We start from the raw sequence: 14,896 nt of genomic DNA on the forward strand, positions 1-14,896 counted from the left end.
TTAGTACCTGCTTTGTCCTGATGACTGTAGTCTTTAGCTGATTTTTGTGTTATGTCCAGTGTCTTTAGCTGGCAGCCTCTTAGCAGGTAAGCAGAGAGAGACTCATCAGGGTGATGACAATAGCCTTTCAGTCTCCACAAAGGTTAGGCCATCTTTTGGTCAGCATGGTCCCGTGATCGGCACTCTGTAGATGACAAGACGCTGGATCTGGAATTTGGGGTGGTGAACTCCTCTTGCAGCAATCAAGGAAGACTGCATGGAGGAGGTGGAGTCTTAGCTCAGGCAGCTGTAACAGAAGACACAGGTGGAGCTTTGCAAGGGAGGGAAGCTTAAACAAACAGACATTAATTTCTCACAGTCCTGGGGGCTGGAAGTCCGAGATCAGCGTGCCAGCAAGGTCAGGTTCTCAGTGAAGAGCCTCTTCCTGGTTGACAGACGGCCGTCTCCTCTCTGCGTCCTCACATGGCAGAGAGAGGAAGCAAGCACTCTTGTCTCTTTCTTAAGGGCACCAGCCCCATTCGTGAGAGGACTCTGCCTCATGACCTAATGACCTCCCATGGGCCCACCTCCTGATACCCTCATATTGGGGGGAGACATAGGCATTCAGTCCATCACAAGTGGCATTTACGCTGGGACTCGATGGATAAGTACCATTTTGCCCATTGGACCAGCACAGAGAGGGGGAGACATTCCAGGCAGAGGAAGCAGGGTGAGCAGGTACTGCGGTGCCCGTTAACACACTCCCTCTCATGCCTTGGTTTAATGTGTTAAATCCTCTATGGGCGGCACCAAATGAAAACAGGATTTTTATTCCCGTGGAATTTCCAGGGCTTATCAAACAGTTAATGAGCAAAGATTGTGTATATTTTGTGGTTACAACTTTAGCTAATGGGCAGAAGAGGAATTCGAATTTTATCTTCCAGTGTCCATAAAATAGCACCATGGTACTGTAATTATTAGCATAATCATTAAAAAAGAGTTTAGTTAAAATTAAGAAAACCAAGACACACGAAGCCACGGTGCCCTGCTCAAAGCAGGTCAAGCCCACATGCAGCAAGCCTTCTAAATGGACTCGGATGCTTTGAAATCAAGTCCTTGGAGCGCCAATTACAGGGGTCCCTGAAAAGCAATTATTGCCAGCTGCCCCGGCTTTCCACCACGAGTTCTAATTTAATTACATCTTCTGTGTTTAAACTGTAGAGCTGTGCTGCAAGGTACAGCGAAATGGAAGGAATTTAGGTGACTGGGGGAAAAAAAGTATTTCTTTGTGCTGAAGGTAATTAGTCTTGGTCATAACTGCTTCCAAGAGAGACACGGATGATGAGCTCATTAATTTCAAGTGGTCGTTGCTGCAAAAGAGCTGGGAGACTTGCTTTCCTGGGTGAACTGGGTCTAGAAGGAAGGAGACAGTGCATCGGCTGCACTCACCCCACTGGCCTGCTCAGCGCCGCCAGGGCCCTCTGTCAGCCAGGCCCCCCCCTTCTAAGCAAAATCAAGCTTACAGATTGATTTTATCGATTGCAAATATTTAACAATCGCATTTGGCTTGCGACTCCTGTTGATGAAACAGCCATTTGCACGGCTTATGACCTCGCTTTGGAGTTCCTAATGCCGGAGAACGATAGTGGGTGTGCCTGTCCCTGGCAGGAAACCAAGCCATGTTGACTTTGTACAGAAAAGGCTCTTCCCATCCTTCTCCCAGCTCATTGCTTATCCGGTGCTACCAAAGTTCCCCCTGTTTCTAAACGTGCCGTCTCCCTGGATGGTGGTGAAGAATCGGCACTTTATCGGCGTGGAAAGAGTCCTTTTCGTTATAGGCTGACTTGTTCATTGTGCAGGTGAGGTGGTCGGCAGGTGCGGTCGTTGGATGGACCCCTCAAGGTCACCAAGATGCCAGGAAGAGCAGGGACGGCATTCCACGCCACCTGCCTTTCGGTTCCATTGAGATGGGAAGCATTCTGTGGGAATGAAAGCGGCCTTGGGCCTTGACCTGTAGGATGAAGGAACCCACCACCCCTCCCCCACATTTTTCAACCTGGATGCGCCCCTGCTTCCAGAGTCTCTATAACTGTGTTTAAAATCCCCTCTATGAACATTCCCTTAAGAAAAAAGCTCCATTGCCCATTTCTGGACCCTACGCCAGCCCCACTGGGTCAGAACGTATCACACTGAAGCTTAAAAATACTGCTTTTCCCCAACAGCCCTCAGTCTGGTTAGAGGAGCTTCCTGTACAAATCAAGGACACTCGTGTGAGCCACACACACCACGTGTTCCCCCGTCACCTCCACCAATGCTGACACACCTGAGAGTGGACTCTTAAAATGAACATTCCCCAACATGAAAACCTCTGATCTAAAGAGCACCAAAGACATATGAAGTTAAATGGCCAACAAGTAGAATAAATGTGTTTATATCCAGCTGCTTATCCTGAACGACACAGATATAATAGGATAATTAAAAGCAAAGAAAAAGAGCAAAATCAATGGAGTAAAGATGTCCTGGGGAAGAAAAACTGTCCAGAAATCTGAGCTCCCTGGCAGCTGATGCGGAAAGGAAGCTGCGATATGCTGCCGTGCTCTCGGAATCTAACAGCGGGACAGGAGAGCATGGCTTGTTTCTTTGTTTGTTTAGCATGAAATTCTGAGGGGATGTAACGAGGTGACACTGAGCAGCCCTGGAGCCACGTGTGTCCTTACGGCTTTGGGAGTACGGTTCGCATGGTTGTTCTAGCACTTGTCAAGCGCGTAGACCAGAGCAGTAGGACTCTGGCCCCTGAGTACGCCTTGACCTCATCCCGTCATGCACGGTGAGGAAACAAGAGAAGCAGAGGCAGAAGGGGACATTTTGGAGGCGTGACATCATGCAGATAAAGGTTTTTCACACGAAGCGGTTGCCAGGCTTGAAGCATTTGGTGGTGACCACGTCAGCCCCTGAGTTCCTGATGCCTGTAAGGATCCAGTCAGGGCAGCTCGCATTAGAGGTGCTGGAGTTCACCAGTGCCATAACCCGCAATCAGAGCCATAGAGGTGCAGGCATCCGGCCAGTGGTGCCCTTGGGAGGATTCGGGCCTTAGCTTGCTCCCGGAGCTGACTGCAGCACCCCTCAAATTACCAGCAAAGGTGTCAGCACAAATGCCACTCCCGTCGGCTGAAAATGACAATATGTGACTTGTGTGGTCTTCTGTCAAAATATTTCTGAGACCATTTCTTGAGGCTATAAAACAGAACAGAACCCCTTACCTCCAGCTCTGTGTCTCCCCAAAGAGCCATACAGATACTTTTTGTTTACGTAAAAGGGAAAAAAATGTTTAAAAAGACAAAACCACAAAAGCGGGCCTACCAGCCAAGCAGCTCTCCTCTGACTCCCTTTGAATGGTGTGACGGCACTCTAAAATACAGTAAGATTGTCCCCCAAAAGAAGAGGCTGTTAAAAATCGTGCAAATACTCCATTTTTTAAATGTTTTGTTGAACCAGTAGATTAGGATTTACGTAATTTCACTCTGCCTACAGTGAGTTGCTGTGTGTGTTTTGTTGTGTGTTTTTTTTTAAGCTGAGCCATCCTGCCACCTGTTGGCAGCTCAGCAGCTGCTCAGCTCGGGCTGGGCATCGAACTGCTCAGAGCTCAAACTCTTGAGTGAGCTCTTAACCAACTGAGCCACTCAGCCAGCCTTTGTTTACTGTGTGATTTTAATTTTGTTTCTGAACCCCGGGTGTCACTCCAGGAGCTCTTACCGGGTATACCAGATGTCATCTCCCAGGAGGAGGCGGCCTCAGGTGCAGCAGGCATTTCTGCCTGAGTTGCCAAGTGCTCTGGAAAGGGGAAACGCCACTCACTCACCAAGGGGACTTCACTGAGGACCATGACTCACGTGGCTACTTGGTCGTGTGCCTGGTTCTCAGGAGAGGCTTGAAATCATTTCAGAGGGGTACTCCTAAGAGATTATTTCTCTTTTGCCAATTTGACACTCAAATTAAAGAGCAGAAGTCACACTTCTCCTCGCTTCTCCTTTCTTTATTGATCTTTGCAAAGACATTACTTCTCTCCTGCTCCCTCTCAGCCAGACAGGACTGACGTCCTGTGTCAATCTCAGCTTGAACTAGTGAAGATTTCTCTGGTGGAAATTTGGGAGCTCTGGAAGCCAGATGCAGAGTGGTGTTCACATCACACTGAGAGCCTGAGACCGCGTGTCCGCCCTGCCACCTCCTGCCCCAGCCACTGTCCCAGATGTGAGCTTTGTGCTCTCAGAAAACTCACATCAGCTCTCTGAGACCCTAGGCTTCTCTCTTTACAATGAAAGCATTAATAGGGAGGATTCTAATGGCTGTTAGAGATCCTGTCATCTCTCTCCTAAAACACTGTGAAGTTACGAGGGGCTGTAAAACGCCTCCCCAGGTCACACAGGAGTGGGCAGATTCTCGAGGACGCTAAAAGCTCCCAGAATGACGACCCAATGAAACCCTCCTGAGGGGACCAAATCTGGAATAACTGTGGCCTTGAGCATCCCTGGACTCCTGAGCTGGTGACAAGTAGAGAGGAGAGGGCCCCATCCAAACATGCTTAGCTGCTTCTTCACCTGGGCAGAAATGTGGCTTCCTCTGTTCACTTTGAAGCGTGAATGACGTCTGTCTCATCCGTTCTGGAGCGCTGGCTTGAGCGGGAGAATGGAGGTAGGTCCTTAGGACGACAGGACAGAAAGGGGAGACCCAGGAGCGGCCCAGAAATCAGATGCACTGTTTGCCAGAAGAAGAACCACATCTTTTCAGGGTTTTGCCTGAGGCCAGACTACCGAATTCAACTTAAAGACAAAAAAATAAAATAGTGAAAGTTGCTCTGACGAGCTGCAGATGATCTTATTGTACATTTCGCCAAGGATTTTCAAGTGCAGTATTTCGTGTACCTTCACAGCAATAAAACTAGTGAATAGTATTTTGTTTTTAAGAGAGGCCGAGCATCGTTCTCATGCATTGCTTTATGGATACTGAAGAAAATGGATCTCATCAGTCCAATACTACTTGAAAACATTAAATTTATAACAGGATGGGAGAAAAATAAAATTCATTGAGATACGGGAGTGGAAGACAAAGCTAAGACAGAGAATAAGACAAAAAGCATAGAACCGGGATGACCTCTAAGCTCCCTCCAGCTCTCAGCCCTTTGGGTCAGTGCTTCCCTGGGTGGAGTCCCACAAACGCTGTCCCGTGGGGTCAGAGGTGAGCTGAGATCACAAGTGTCCCATGCTCAAACGTGTTTGGGAAACTAACAAAATAAAACCAGTGTCTTTGTGGCAGGACTTCTTGGGGTCATTAACACGTAGAACGTATCTCCTAAAGGTGGGTAATAGGCAGGGTATACCAAACATTTGTCAAGCTTTTGCAGATGACATCCTTGCTGCTTTTCAAATGAGGAATCCAAGATCTGTGGCTCTATAACTACTTCCAGATCGCAGATAAAGAATCTCAAAGCGCTAACCCCTAGTCACAGCAGCCTTGCTACTCTCTGCTCTTAAGGATGGTGGATAAATGAAACCTGTAACCAATGCAGGGAAATCAAACAAACATACAAACAAAAACAGCCAGTCGCAGCTCCGTTGGCTAACTCAGTGCTCATACCCATCCCTAAAATTGCAACTTCAGTCTGATTCAAGGGCTCTGTGGTCTCATGTTCAAAACAAAAGAGGAATCGTGTTGGGCCTCAGTCAACGATGTTTGGGCCTGAGGCCGTCATCATGGGTTCCTTAAGGAAAATGCTATTTCCAGCTTTTTCCAGTCAGTAGGTATCTGAAGTCTTCTTTCCTCCAACCACTCCACACAGATAGAGCAGAATGCTTAACCTGAATGGTCGTGAAAGTACATGTCAGGAGTTTATTATGGCCACACAGATGCGATTCCCGGAATATCTGCTCCCTGGGCCTCCCATGCATTTATTCTTGGCTTAAGTAACTTCCTCAAAGTCACTCAGAGCCAGGTCTCCGGAACAGGCCTGGGGCTCCCAGGCCTTCGTGCCGGTGAAGGCAGCAGGCTGCTGTGAAGTCATCATCCAGCCAGGTGGGAAGGGGTGATGGCGAGTTCATCATATCTTCTAGATGAGGGTGAGTGATGGTCATCGAGGCTGCGTTACCACGTGAAGTTATGCACATCGGACAGACCAAATGGAACAATCCTTTAAACAAGAAATTGTTTGCAGGTGCAAACAAGCATGAACTAGAACTCTGCAAATGCATTTCCATTACTAGCTAAAGACTCAATCAAATTAGTTAGGTCCTACTCATGACAGCGAGATGTCAATTATTCATCATAAACCTAGGGATGTGTATGACCATCATGGTAGATGTCTAACCTGGTCTGTGATGCATGAATGTCTCAATTTCAAGAGCGTGTTAGTCAAAAACAGCTGAGAAGCCCTGAAGTCGTGAAAAATCAAAAGAGCTGAATGTTTTTCTTCAACATTTTTTAAATAAAAGAAATATCTGAAGGTAAAAATTAAATTTCTTCAAGAAATGGTGCTGGAACAACTGGACATCCATGTTAAAAAAAATAAACCTGAACCCACACTTTATACCTATAAAAATTTAATATGAAATGGATCATATCCAAATGCAAAACCTAAAAGTATAAAATTTCTAGGAGAAAACATAGAAGAAAATCTTTGTGTCCTTGGTTTAGGCAAACATTGCTAGGACACAAAAATACGTGAATCATGAAAGAACAGAGGGATAAATTGGACATCATTAAAATTAAAATCTCTTAAAAATTGATAAAATGAAAATAAAAGGTATAGAATGGAAGAAAATATTTATCAAACCCATATCTGATAAAACACTACAATCAAGAATATACAAAGAATTCACAAATTCTATTATAAGAAAACAAACAACCCACCTTTTTTAAGTGGACAAAAGATTTGAACAAACACTTCACCACAGAAGACATGGTGGCAAAGAAATACATGAAAAGATGCTCAGTGTTATTAGGGAAATGTAACTTAAAACCATCATTAGCTACTTCTACACAACAATTAGGATGACTCCATTTTTTTATTAATTAAAGTTTATTGGGGTTACAACCTTTAGTAAAGTTACATAGGTTTCAAGTGTACAATTCTGTAATACATCATCTATACATCACATTGTGTGCTCACCACCCAGAGTCAGTTCTCTTTCCATCACCATAGATTTGACCCCCTTTACCCTCATTTACCTCCCCCTCCCCACTTACCCTCTGGTAAGATTCAGTTTTTTAAATTGACAATATGATGTGCTTGTGAGGTTCCAGGCTGTCGTAGGCAGACTAATGCCCACCCCAGAGATGCCCACGTCCTCGTCCCCCACACCTGTGAATATGTTTCGTTACACGGCACGGGGCACTTCAGGTTAGAAATAGAAGTAAATTTGCTGATCAGCTGGCTTTAAAATAAGGAGATTATCCTGGATTAGCCAGGTCTCCAGTGGAGTCACAAGTGTTTTTTAAACGTGGGAGACGGAGGCAGAAGAGTCAGTGTCAGCTGCTATGTGACAAAGACTCAAACAGCCACTGCTGGCTCTGAAGATGGAAGCGGGTTCAGGCCAAGGAGTGCGGGCGGCCAGGAGGAGCTGGCAAAGGCGAGGCAGCGTTCTCCCCTCGAGCCCACGGAAAGGAGAGCAGCCTGCGACACCTTATTTTTATTTTTAGCCCAGTGAGGTTGGTTCTGGATATCTGACCTCTACACTGTAAGATTTATAAATGTGTTGTTTAAAAGCACCAACTTGGTGGTAATTTGTTATAACAGCCGCTGAAAACTCATACGCAAATTAATTGGAACTCGCCAAAATTTCTGATGAGTATGAAAATTATTTCAGTGGGAAACAAAAGCTGGCAGTGCCTAACAAAGTCTACATACTGTCTGACTACATTTAGATGGCTTTCTAGAAAAGACACAACTAGAGGGACAAAGACAGAGGCCCGTGATGGTCAGGGGCTGGGTGGGGAGAGAGGTTTTACTGCAAAGATGCACAAGGACACTGGGGATGAATTCATCTCAGTAAGCTCGGATATATGCATATATCCTCCATATAAGACAAGCCGCCTTGGAAGGCAAGGAACGTGAGAAACCCCGCCAACAGCTGCTTTCTGCTGTCTCACAGGAGCCACTTTTTACAAAAGGGAATTTTAGAAATGGAAGGAATTTTAAAGATCATTTAGACCCTTGATTCCTAAAATCATTTTTAGGTCTCCAATGCCTTTCCCCAAATATAATACTGTTATAAGTAGACACTGTGTGCCAGACACTGTGGCAAGCAGCAGTACTTCTTTTAACCCTCAAGACACCTCTATAAATAGTTATGATGTGAGTACTGTTAATAATAATAATAAAAAGGGTCAATTGTTAATAATAATAATGATTATACAGGTGTGGACATGGAGGCTTATATAACGTCACACAGCTGGCCAGTGGTGGAACAGACATTCAAACTCTGTCCATTTGATTCTAAAGCAGGTTCTGGGGACCATCACATGGTACACCCTTGTTTCTGTAAAACCCCTAGCAAGCTGCTCTGGCTGCAGCATCTGGGTGTGTGTGTGTGTGTGTGTGTGTGTGGTGGAAGTAGGCGTCTGGCTCTTGCTGGTGGTCTCACAATGCCAGTGTCACTGACACACTACGGAGCTGGTCCAATGACATGGTTATGTAAGGACGAAGGTACAGCCGAGAGGTCAAGCGACTTGCTCTAGGTCGCACAGCTGGCTAGTGACTGAGGCGGGTCTCTTGACTCCTGGTCAAGCTGTGCCAGTTCACAATATAAAGCCCATTTTTTATACAAATCTCTATCCTCTTAACCCACTCAAGACAAAGTCCAACGGAAAATGTAACCTAGTAAGTTGGATGTCCCCTCTTTGGGCTGTATTTTTCCATTTAAAGTATAAATGCTATTACATTCAAAGGAGAACTGTTAATTCCAAAGTGATGAGTTGCTGAAGGGTAAAGAAAGGCCCAGCTGTTTCCCAAAGTGGGCACTTGTCACCTCATATTCTGACTTTTTAATAGTGTTTGGTATATGTTTTAGCAGCCCCAAAACCTAAATCAGGCCTTATGAGGGAGACATTAATTTAATTTGCATTTCACAGGCAATGCTGCCATGTCCCACTCTGTTCTCTGACGTGAACGCTCTCTGTCCCAGGGAAGCCTGCGCTGTGCTGGAGCCCTGTCTGCAAGCCGTTTCCACGGAAATCTGCACAGCAGACCTAGCTCGGATCTTCCTCCAAGTGAATCCCAGGAAAATGCTGCAGCGACTGATAAAGTAATGCGACCAATTAAGTGCTCAGTGTCGTAAGGTGCTGAAAAATGAGTATGTGAATTTCAGTGCTCATATTCCTCCATCAGACAAGAGCAAATGGATTTCTACCTTATCTCATTAGAGACGGCAGTAAGGCTTGGGGGCTGTAAAAGTAACTTTCAGTGGAAGATGAGTGTACCGTGGTCTCAGCTCGCCAATATGAGTCTGATTCTGTTAGTTCCACTGATCTCCTGTGGATATTCTGGGACCTCGACCAGCATGTCTAGTCGGCATGTCTTTTATTAGCAGGGACGACATGGCGGGGTGTACCTGCTTTCCTCATTCCATAAGTAATTTATCGAGCCCCTACCATGTTGCAGAACTGGGCTATGTGTTCTATATTCATTACCTTTCTGAGTCCTGTATAACACTCCTGGATGGCAAGCACGGTCATTCTTGTTTTTGTCCTTTAGTCTTTTTATTTTGCCTCATGATTCTGATTTTAAAGATGCTGATGAGGTTAAGTAAATTGCCCAAGTTCGCATTATTGAGTGCAGAATCAGAATTTACGCCCAGGGCTGTCTGAGTCTACACTGCAGGCTTCTTTCTGTAGATCACGTGATCTTCAGAGGCGGACACCATGGGAGCGTAGCAGTCAAATTAAAATGGCCAAGGCTGTCAGCACGGCCACCCACACCTGGCTCTTTCTATACATACATTGGAGCTAGACTACGGCATTAGGATTCATTACTATCCAATAGAATACTAGGCTCAGGAAGAAACTCAGAAACCATCTGGTCTGACTCCCTTAATTTACAAATTCTTTCTTTATTTGACCCATGTTTACTGAGACCCAGTTTTATGGGGTACAAGGTGGAGGACACCCAAGTCCCCATGCTGTTAAGGAGATCAGTGTAGTGACAGAAAATGACAAAAATACAGGTCGTTAGAGTCCTGGCAACGTGAGGGTTGGGTCGTCGGGGCTTTGCAGAGCACAGTGAACAGGCACTCTGGGCAGATTTGGGGTCTGGGAGAAGATGATGTCTTTGTTGAGTCCTGGGAAAGACACAAAGAAATAGAAGCTAGCAAGTCAAAAGGACTGGAATTAGGCCTCTGGGAAACGGGACTTCAATGTCGAGGGACTAATGTATTTGAATGTAATCTCCCCCTTGTCCCAGGCCCACGGAGGAGGAAAGATGGCGGCAGGAGACCTGTGCACAAGACCTGTGCAGCAGCTCAGCTCACCGTAGGAGCAGGTGAGACACACAAACACACACAGGTGCCGTTTGATAGGCACTGCTGTGACTGCTCTGGGGTTGCCGTAGGAACTCAAGGGAATGGACAGGCCAGGACACGTGGTCGGCTCTGGTGACTGCTGCATGGGGCTGCCCAGTACATGCATCACCACCTGCCTCCTGTGGTAACAGAGCCTCCTGGGCACGAGGGTGGGCACCTGACCCAAGCACAGTCAGTGACAGTGCCCGTCATCCTGGACACAGCTAATGTCCCAACAGAACCGTCTAGACTGCTGCTCTGGGACGGAAAAACAGAAACCTCGGAAAAGGAGTGCCGTCTTACCAATGAGCTGCTAAACCAGGAAGAAGTGAACCTGGGGTGCCATTTTGGTTGCCTTGTAGAGATCCCGACTGCGGCCTGGTTCCAAGCGGAGCAGCAGAACCGAGCGTGAGTCCTGGTGGCCCTGACCTGCTCACCCAGCACCCAGGACTCGGGTCCCTCAGTTCTCCCAGGATTCTGAGCCACTTCAGTGTCCCTCAGCCGGTGAGCCAATACATCCTGTCTTGGTGGGTGAGTGGGTAGGTGGGTTGGTTGGTTGCTTTTAACCTGGTTTGAGATAGGTAACTAATAATTACAAAAGAGTCCTGACACATGGGGAAAACTCAAAAAAGAAGAAACTGAAATGTCGATATATGTGTGGGAAGTTCTTTACCTTCCTAAGGATTAAAGAAATTGAAGTGAAACAGTCCTATCACTGGCTGGCTGTCAAACTAAAGAAGAGCAAACGGCGTCATGATGCTCAGGGCTGTTTAGGGTTCAGGAAATGAATCCTCACAGACTCTGGGGGGAGCGTACCCTGGAGCCATCTCATCATGTCAACACGGGACACATGCATTTCTTATAATCTGTCAATTCCTCCTCTAGTAATTGATTCTAAGGAAATAATTGTATAATCTTACAAAGGTGTGTGTACAAGAATGTTTACTACACATTTGTTCATACAGCAACAAAAAATAATTAGAATGAACCCAAATGCATAGGGGGTTGATTTTCTTAAATGATGGTACAGTGATGGGGTGGAATACCATCCGGTGGTTATAACAATTATGGCAGGCCCATATGCGATGACATGGGAAAGTGTCTACAGTCTACTGTCATGTGATCAAAACAGGATGTAGAATAATAAGTACAATGTGCTCTATTTTTTATTTAAGATGTATGTGTGGAAATGCATGCGTAAAAGAATCTGGAAGGTCTGGTTATTTCCTGGGTACTCGGGATAGTGAAGAAAATTTTACTTGGACTAAATTGTTTAAATATTTTGCAAAAAAATATATACTATTTAAAATTCAAACCTATGTTGCCATATTTTTTTGGGGGAAAGGATTAGACCAGTAGCCTGGGGAATCGTCACATCATAGAAGAAGTGGGCGCCCTTAAGCGTTAGTGAACTCTTCCTCGAATGAAGAAAAGCTACAGGTTGATGGACAAGATATGGGAGGAACATGTAAAACTTCCCTATGGTCCAAAAAGTAACCTGGAGCTGGCTTAAATCTCCACACCTTTTCCTACTTGTGTGCCAAGCTCACCGCCGTTAGGAGACCCATATGCCCAGCCCCTCCTGCAGCTAATGGCATTTTTGACTTGCTGAATTTAGTGACATGGCCCCATCCTTGGCATTTCTAGAACCCTGGCAGGATTTACGGGGCTGGCAGAGAAGTCTTACGTCTCCCCATGTTTCAGGTTGAACCCTCTGAAATTGCCACCGCTGAACCACTCTGACCTATGGAAATGTGAATTTATACGATGAACCGTAGTTCTTTGTCTCCCATACAGAAATTTATATTTTCTATGATTGGTATGAAACGGTGCCTTCAGCAGCCCGTGACCACAGATGGAAAAGGAGTTTGTATTCAGCCTGACTGTTGTTTGGCCTCCCAAGTCTGGAGGCTGTAAAAAGCCGTGGTTGCACAGTGTGAACTGTATACGTTTGCTGTCATCATTTCAAACCTGTTGCTAGAAACCCCGTTGAAAGCTCTGCCCTCCGCCCCCTGCACCACCGGCATTTCTAGTCCAGCTCTCTTCTTTTCACACTTGAAGAGGCTTTTAGCATATCTGCTGTTGTTGCTTTAAAGCGCTATTCAATTCAGAGGCGAGTGTAAAAACCAAGCTGTGGAGGTTTTTCTGGAGCTAAAGTGCCCTCTCTCAAACACACGAGAGCAGTGCTAAGTGAGACAATGGCGAGGACAATGTTGGTGGCCTAAGTGATCAATTGAAAGGCAACAAAGATAATTGAGAATAATGAAAAGAAAGGTGGAATCAACATAATTCGTATAAAAAGGATAACAAGCTTTATCAACCGGACGGGTTTTAAGGCAGTTTTTAAGTCAGGTGTGTCTGGAAGACACCGAAACTGATGATCGCCTGCAATATTCAGCTCAATGTGCAGGAAAAGCAACTGGGAGGAAGCAGTTCAGGGTCCTGGACGCTAATGCAGGGAATGTGAAGGGCTTTACTAAATGTGAAATTAAATTTAGATTTATGGCCACGGTTAGTCCACCGGAAGTAAACCGACAGTATCATATCATTATTTTTTAATTTCTTGCTTTAGATGCTTTATTAAACAAACAAGAAATGGACAGGAAGAAAAAGTTAAGGCCAGTCTCAGAATAATTTTTGCTTTTTCTCATAATTATTTCAGTCTATACCCATTTATTCCAGCATTGATGTCACAGAGAACACACTACCGGTGTAGGCAGTTATGTTAAGATGTGGACGACACACGGGGGAAGATGTTTTCTAATATTGACCTTTTTATGTACATGAAGCAACTTATTACATCTCTCCAGGACTGACGATGCTACAAGCCATGGAATTTGTCCAGAGAAAGTACCTCCAGGGCGTCTGCTTCTCAGGAGGTGGTTTCTGGGAAAAGGAAGATGGGCTGAGATACAACAGATAAGCAGACAGGGTGGCTGTGGGCGTTACCGCGAGAGTTGTCATTCCTGAACACCGCGATGAATAGAAAACTCAGCTACTCCATCCCAGGAGCTGCTTCTGAGTCCTGAGTGGGACGAGCCTGTGTCCCCCTTTCAGACTGTCCCCTTTCTACTGCTTTGCTGGGAGACCCAGGACAGAGAGCAGATGAGACCAGTGTGAGGAAGTCCCCTGACAAGGGACATGACTGGGGTTTTATCACTCAGTAGGAGGAATAAACAACAGCTCAAAGGAACTGAGATGGGATTAGGACATGAATGGGAAGCTGTCTGGAGAAACCGGGGGCAAGTGCTGGGCCCCGCCTTTGAAGGAGCCCTGCGGAGGCTGCGTGAATGGTGAGCCATGTGCAGGACCCAGGGCCCCGGTGGAGCTGCCCTCCCCAACTGTCCTGCACAGCCTGGTCCTGCCGTGCTGACCTGCCCGGTCCTGCCAGGACAGAACTGTGGCGATTTCAGGTCTGGTTCCCTGACCTGTACTAACTGCAGACCCCTTCTGGTTAGCGGACGTCTAGTCATTGCCATCTCATGGCCACCTTAGCCTTTGGCCACTTATGTCCTGTCAAGGAAATAACTCAGCCCTCCCCTGCTCTGGTGGACTGGAAAACAGCCTTTCTCAAACCCTGGAGGGGCGGAATGAGACGCGTTTAAGTCAGATGGATGGAGACTATCTTGACCATTTGCTGATATTGTTAGCGCTAAACAGCAAAGAAGTTTCCAGTTCCTCCCCCCACTCCCAGCCCCAGCGAGCTCCAAGTCACATGTGTACAGTGGTAGCATTTGTTTCCGTATGTAATAAACACACCGTGATAGGTTGACGGCTGACAATATCCAGCATAGTTATTGATGGCATAAATATGTCCATAAAGACTGAGTGACAGAACTGTCCCAGTGCATACAACTCATAAATTTATAGACTGTTTAGGATGAAGCTAAGGTCCAAATGGCGTTTAGTTAAAGAATAACAGTATAGGAGGTACAGGGATATAGAAAAGATAAGGACGGGCTACACACGGGACTGGTGGTCGACACCTCACAGTAGAGGGGTGCTGAGCAGAGGTGCAAAACTGCAGCAGCTGGCTGGGTGGTTTCCCAGGGACCTGTGCCCAGCTGCGTCCTCGACACCTTGTACTGCCCTGGAGATGGACATGGTGCCAGGTTGAACAAATTGTCCCGTGTTCCAACGCCTCGCCCAGTTCATGTGCCGGGGCCACAGTGCGGGACAGAGGAGCTCAGGTCTCAGCCAGCTGTGGAGCCAGGCCCCAGCTGGCTGCACCCCCATCTCCTGGCATCGGGCCTGATCGGCTTTGGACCCTCAAACACGAAAGTGTCAGTGACTCCCCACCCAGTATCATGGCTGTTTGGGTCCCTCCTTGTAGACAGGGCTCCATCAGTTGCTGCTGTGGTTGGGCTCTGTTA

At 46.4% G+C, this 14,896-nt stretch overlaps 1 long non-coding RNA gene across 2 annotated transcripts in view; it reads left to right on the top strand.

Moving 5' to 3' along the window:
• The window catches only part of LOC109395806 (uncharacterized), a 257,036-nt gene extending 246,018 nt beyond the window's left edge, over positions 1-11,018 (top strand). For both annotated transcript variants that reach the window (XR_002126729.1, XR_002126730.1), the window contains 3 exons: positions 9,100-9,272; positions 10,427-10,504; positions 10,763-11,018. This is a non-coding gene — a long non-coding RNA (uncharacterized LOC109395806). The remainder of the gene's footprint in view (positions 1-9,099; positions 9,273-10,426; positions 10,505-10,762) is intronic.
• The last annotated feature ends 3,878 nt before the right edge of the window (positions 11,019-14,896 follow it).

This window comes from Hipposideros armiger, unplaced genomic scaffold (assembly GCF_001890085.2).
Source record: "Hipposideros armiger isolate ML-2016 unplaced genomic scaffold, ASM189008v1 scaffold_483, whole genome shotgun sequence".
NCBI classification, from domain to species: domain Eukaryota; kingdom Metazoa; phylum Chordata; class Mammalia; order Chiroptera; family Hipposideridae; genus Hipposideros; species Hipposideros armiger.